Source organism: Camellia sinensis, chromosome 4 (assembly GCF_055761805.1).
Source record: "Camellia sinensis isolate YWXY chromosome 4, ASM5576180v1, whole genome shotgun sequence".
Taxonomy (NCBI): domain Eukaryota; kingdom Viridiplantae; phylum Streptophyta; class Magnoliopsida; order Ericales; family Theaceae; genus Camellia; species Camellia sinensis.
This window is the reverse complement of record NC_138964.1, coordinates 142,469,742-142,476,087: the sequence shown is the minus strand read 5'-3', so window position 1 is coordinate 142,476,087 and position 6,346 is coordinate 142,469,742. Positions and strand designations below refer to the sequence as shown.

The 6,346-nt window shown below is 35.7% G+C and overlaps 1 long non-coding RNA gene and 1 pseudogene across 1 annotated transcript; one reads left to right on the top strand and one right to left on the bottom strand.

Annotated features, from left to right (window-relative positions):
* The first annotated feature begins 1,976 nt into the window (after positions 1-1,976).
* Positions 1,977-6,081, top strand: LOC145823447 (uncharacterized). Its single transcript, XR_014365739.1, has 2 exons — positions 1,977-2,973; positions 5,576-6,081. It is a non-coding gene; the product is annotated as an uncharacterized LOC145823447 (long non-coding RNA).
* Positions 3,639-5,510, bottom strand: LOC145823236 (uncharacterized; annotated as a pseudogene).
* Positions 6,082-6,346: the final 265 nt, after the last annotated feature.

Genomic DNA, 6,346 nt, shown 5'->3' with positions numbered 1-6,346 from the left:
TGTTCTGTGGAAAAAAGAAGGAAAATAGATATTAAATAGTTGGGGCCAAATTAGTCTTTTTACCAACAAATTCAAAGAAGAAATTATTCAACTTTTTTCTATCCTCCTTAAGGATAGTATAATCTCACATATGAAGCACTAATAGTCCATGTCTTCACTTTTCAAACTAAATAACAGATTAGTTGAGGTGTTGAATATGGAATCCAATCACATGCTTTAATTCCTCCAAACAAATACCTTTATTTGGACATACTATACAAAAGAGGATTACAATCTATGGACTGTTAGTTCTAGGATTATTTGTTCCTAAACTATTTGTCTAGATATGATTTGTATCTCATGTTCATTTGTCATAGGATTAGATATTAGAAAATAACTATCCTAGTGAATATCGTGTTTGTTTGAAAAATTATGAAAAAGAATAGTTCTTCAAAAAAATTTATTTGCCATTCTCAATTATTTAGTAGGTGTTTAGTGAAAATGCAAAACGAATCCTTCCAAAGATTTGTAAGTAGTGACAATGTTAAACTTTATTATATATATATTTTTTAGGATGGAATTTGTAAGTTTACAATTTTATTTATTTATTTATTAATCAGTAAAAAATTAAATTTTATTGATGAGTCTAGTGCAATATTTAATAAACACCACCAAAGCCCCATAATATAGTAGACTCTCTTGTAATAGTTACCAAATATATATTAGTTTGGTGTCTCAAATATAGTGTATTTAGCAAATATATTAGTTTAGTATAATCCCCTTTTTAATCAGCGAACTCCCCTATAATAATTTAGTAGACTTGAAAATTTGTGTTTCAAAGACTTTGTTGATCCCCTTTTTCTTGTGTACAACTTATTATTAACTATTTTAATCTTTAGTAACTATAACCATAACAATTAGTGTTCTTTAAAAGTAACTATGAAAGTATCATATAATAAATGAAATATATATATATATATATATCAATAAATACTATAAAAATAAAATAATAAATAAGACAAATAAATGAGTAATTTTTTGAATATCTGCGTCTTTTATTATTAAAGCACCCATTTTTGCTTTGTGAGAAATTTATTGAACATCATCTAATAAAGTTGTCCAATCTTTAGGGCTAATTTGGTCAACTCACAAGCTAACCTTTTTATATCACACCCCCTTTAAGATAGAATTGTCATATATATGAGTGATTAATAATCTAATCAAACTATTAATTCGACTTTCAACTTTTAAACTAAACAATAGACTCGTTGGTATGTAAGACATGAAATTCCTTACCTCAGTCCCACCAAACAAATAGCTCCACTACTGGTGTTGGATCACTTAAGATGTTAGTAGTCACTAAAAGTGTTAGATCACTTACCTTTTTGTGAATTATTTTTAATGCAAATATCACATTATTAGTATCATTGTCCAATAATATCTTTACCATTTACCCTCCTATGCATATGTGACACTTAAAAAAGTAGGGTTTCACACTCCATCTATAGAATTTATTAGGCTTTGTTTGGGATATAGTTTGGTTTTTTTGGCTTTTTGGCTATTTTAACCTGGGACTAAAAAGTTTAATTTAGAATAAGCTTTTTGACTTTCTTGACTTTTGTGAGAGAAAAAATAAAATAATTGTAGTTTAAATGTGACATTTTGTCTTATTAACTTTTTAGCCTGTTTTGTTTTTTTTTTTTGTGACTACTTACCCAAAAAGCCCAAAAGAGGTACATGCCAAATGAAGGCTATGTGTTGGTGATACTATATCATCAGTATACCATTACACTGAAATTTTATTTTTATTGAGCAATGAAAGAGAGAGAAGAGATAAAAAAAGAGTCAGCCCTGGCCTGAAGCCCACAAACAAACTGCTTTGGGCCCCAAACAATAAGCTCAAAATTAACTTCAATCGCTTCTGGGCAATTACTAAAACGCATTGGATTTTATGGTCTCGTGTAATTTCAACCAGTTGCTAAGAAACCATACAGGAAGAAAAAAAAAATGATGAACGCAGCTTTATTTCTTGTGCTTTGTTTTTCTTCTTCTTTTTGTATTTCTTTATGGGACGACTAATAATTGGGTTTTGATTGATTAGTTAAAACAAAATGGAATGCATTTGAACTTTTTAGTTCAAATCATTGCAACGAATTGTAAGTTGTGCATTTATGATGTTCAATAAAATGCCTGAGAGACATGGGGCTAAGTTGAACTTCGTTCGACCTTTTTTTTTTTTTGTTTTTGTTTGTTCCTATTCACTTTGAAATTCTTGTGTAATCAATCGCGAACTTGAACTGAGAATTGGGTTAGAGAAGAAGGTGTACAATGATCAATTTGGGAATTGGGTTTCCAAGTTTTTGAACTTGTCAGCCTTTGGTCCTTGCTATGGATAGCATGAACTTCAAAAATTGCATAGTGATAAGAAAATATATCCATATATGACATGCAGTGTTTTGTTTTATCACTATGAAGTAGAGATGTAGATTAAATTCTACCCCGTGACATGTATATAATATACTTAAAAAGAAACATGTCTGTGTATGCATTCATATCAATAGACATGATTTATGATAAAGGGTTAATTATAGGTTAATAATACCAAGACTCTTCAACTATTTGTGAATATCACTCTACCCCTCATATATAAATTCGTAAGTTTGAAAACCGTAAAAACGCCCCCTTCTGGAGTGTGGAACCATGGAAGTGATTCGTTTTTATAGTTGAAGGGATCAACTAATAGTTAAAGAGTCTTGATGCAATTAACTCTGTGATAAATGGCATAAGACAAAACCCATTGGAGCATTACTGCTTCAACATTGAATCTCTTTCAAGGTTTCAAAACTTGGTACAAGTATGCTTAAGATTTTTTTATTTGAATTTATCCTGCTGTTGGACAGAAATGGACGGTATCTGACAGGAAAAGGTGCAGAGATTTGAGGAATTTGTAGATCGTCGCTTAAAACCAGACCTTGTTTGTGCTATTAGTGAAAGGTACATTTTTCAAATTTCCCATTCTTTTATTTATTACTGATCATGCACCCTCCATTGAACTGGCAAGAAGAGTTAGGATATCTTGTTTTGCTAGACTAGGAGGACATTTTTTAATTGTAAAAAGTTATCTTGGAATAAGTTGTTATATCTCAATAGGCAAAATAATTATGCATATGCGGAATAAATAGTGAAGAATAATTATGTGGGATCATAACAAGCCACTATGTTATGTAATTGATGTTCACAACAAGCTACTCTATTGACATTGACCCAATGGTAGCGCTTCACTCCCCTAGCAGGTATTATAATCTAGTTTATAGGCTCTAACCGCAAAGCCACAACCCACGGAATCCCATACTTGCATAGGTTATGCTACAATCCTCAATTAACAGTTGGCTTGTCCATATAAATATAAGTTTCTTGGGTACGCTCCCTTACAAGCCAGTTTTGAAAGATGATGTACATTGGAAATTGAATTATAGTCACTATAATCAGAATTTATTATTGTTTTTGACGTCATCACTAATATATTAAAAAATATTCGGTATGAAAATTAAAATTACATCTCATTTGTTGCTTGATGCAAATCAGCAAGTCACACCTAGGATGCCATAAAAATTGTCAAAGAACTAATGGGAAAAACAACTAATTAGGACTACCCCATTTTATCCACTAAATAACATAGCAATAGGGGGGAGATCAAGAGAGCTCCATAGTGACCATTCTCCTCCTTCCTTACTTGAAGAAGAAGAAGAAGAAGGACCTATTTCGGTTGAATTCTGTTGGCTTCCCTCCTCTTCTTGTACTACCACTCGCGAATCACCTCCATTTTTTTCCTTATTCTTTCACTCTTGATCTTGATCATTGTCGCTACTTTCATGTCCAAGTTTGGACAACTTCACCCCTCTCTCCAGTTTCTGATCCAAGTTCGAGTTTGAAACACTTTGATATCCCACTGAATGCATAAAGAGAGGCTGAGAATTTACGCTCATACTTTATCCTTGTTAGGTTTTATTTCTTGGCAATCCCGTTTGACAAAACTCCTTAAAGTTGTAATTTTATTCGCATTTTTATTTCAGTGAGGCTACGAGTTGTTAGATGCGAATCCAACCCGAATCAAGCATTTCAGAGAAGTTTGTGATGATAAAGCTTTCAAGATTGTCACTTCGCTGATTATGACGGGGATCGAGCTGCCCGGTCAGCTCGCGGGGGTCCAGGGGGCAGCGCCCCTTGGCGGGTCCGGGGCAGCGCCACGGCGGGGTCGAGGGGCAGCGCCCCCGAAGCAAAATGCAAAAATGCATTCAAAGTTGCCTGTCCGAGCATGTTATTTTTTTTTCCAGTTTTTCCATTTTTGGCCTTCCCGCTCGAGCGGGGAAAGTGACGCTCGAGCGGGGATTGGAAGCTCTCAGCTTCTCTGCAGTCGCCTGTAAAAATACTGGAATGTGTGATTTTACGCTCGAGCGGATGCTCCTACGCTCGAGCGCATCTCAGTTTATTCGCACGCAGTTTTTGGTCAGTCCGCTCGAGCGGGCTGTGTTGAGCTCGAGCGGAGATCGCGGGACAGATTCTATAAATTCGCGTGTTGGGTCAGATTTTAGGATAACTTCTCCAGATCTTCTTTTTGGTTTCTAGGGTTTATATCTGGTGATACTTTGGGAGTTTTCTTTGATGTTTTTATTGAGTTTTCAACTCATGATCTAAAGAGAGTACATCAAAGGTTTGTTTGCTATACACAAAAGAGAGAGTTATTCTTCAGTTGTGGATTCTGAAGAATTCGAGCCTGAAGCTTTGGTGGAATCCGGAGTGGCTCATCAGAAAGACAATTCCGTGGTGAAGATGGGGTTGGAAGAGGCACATAGAGGTTGGTTCAATTAGGCGTTGTGGATTCGCTAGGTAATTGAGAGTATACCTGTGTAATTCCTTTAATTCTTCTTAGTGGATTGTTCTTGTGGCTGTTGCCCGTGGTTTTTTGATCACAGTTGGAGGTGTCCAATTGTGGTTTTTTCCACGTTAAATCGTTGTGTCTCTTTGTCTTGATTGTTTGATTGTTTGATTGGGATTGTTATATTCTGCTTAAAATTGATACATAATCACAAATCAACATCTAGGGGATTTCTAGATTTTTCAATCCTCTTCATGGCTTTGGTTAGCACATATGGCTCCTCCTTTTCCCCACCATAACTCTCCTGCTTCTCCACCAACTCTTCTGTGATCTCAAATGGCGAATAATAGAAACAAGAGGATATAACATCATCCACAAAATGAAAATTCACGATCCCAACATCAATGTCTTCTCCTCCCATTTCGCCCATTTCGCAATCATCAACACTCGCTTGTTGATAATGATCAATACCAGTACATTTATTACCTCCCGGTACCTCGAATTCGTTTGATTCAATGCTTGCATTGATCAAGCAACTATCACTAGTAGTAGTAGTGGTGTTGATACTAGAATTGTTAATTTCACTTTCTTCATTTATGGAATTAGTAGTAGTAGCAGCAGCAGCAGTAGTAGTAGTAGTACTAATATTGGGCATGTTGTCGAAGAAATTATCAAATTGCTTGTCTTCCTGACTTTGTAATATTTGGTTAGCGTGTGCAGAACAAGAATCGAAAGTTAAAGAAGCACTACTACTAGCATTGTTTCGAGCTTTGAGCCTGTGGAGAAGAAGGTTTGCGATTTTTGAGGGGAGAGCAGGAGAGGAATTGGAAGATGGCAAACAAGGCCAAAAATTGGTACGAGTGTTGGATCCATGAAGCAAGCAAGCCGCCTCATCGTAGGCCCTTGCTGCTTCCTAAGCGGCGTTGAGTTTTCCCAACCATACCCAAATCTTTTGAATGGTGTCTTTGATCTCCGCCACCCACCGCCCTGATGGCCTCTGCTGCACACCGACGTAGCGTTTGCGAGCTCTCTGGGCCCCACCAACAAGTGCAGCAGCCTCAATGTTCATCAGCTGATCCCAACCCATGTTTCCATTTCCATCAATGTTTTCTTTCTCTTCTTCCCCTTCCTCTACTTTTCTCTTCCTCACCATATTTTTCTTTCTTACATTTTGCTTTCAATGTTGTTGAAGTAGGTGAGAATATTATGGAAGAAGCACTTTTTTGATTTGATTGTCTTGTGTTGTGTGTTTCAACATTTATATACTCTCTATATATGTGAATTGATGAGAGTGGGGTTTAGGATATTCTACCAAATTAGAGAGGAGCATAGTAACAGGTGCTTGTTTCAATCTCTTTGTTCTTTCTATTGGCTTCGGTTATGCCACTTCCATATGGAGTTGTTTTTTGGATTAATTACATGAAAGACCCATTAATTATCAGTGAATATCACTTTGCCTTCTCATTTATAAACTCCCGCATTGACTTTCTC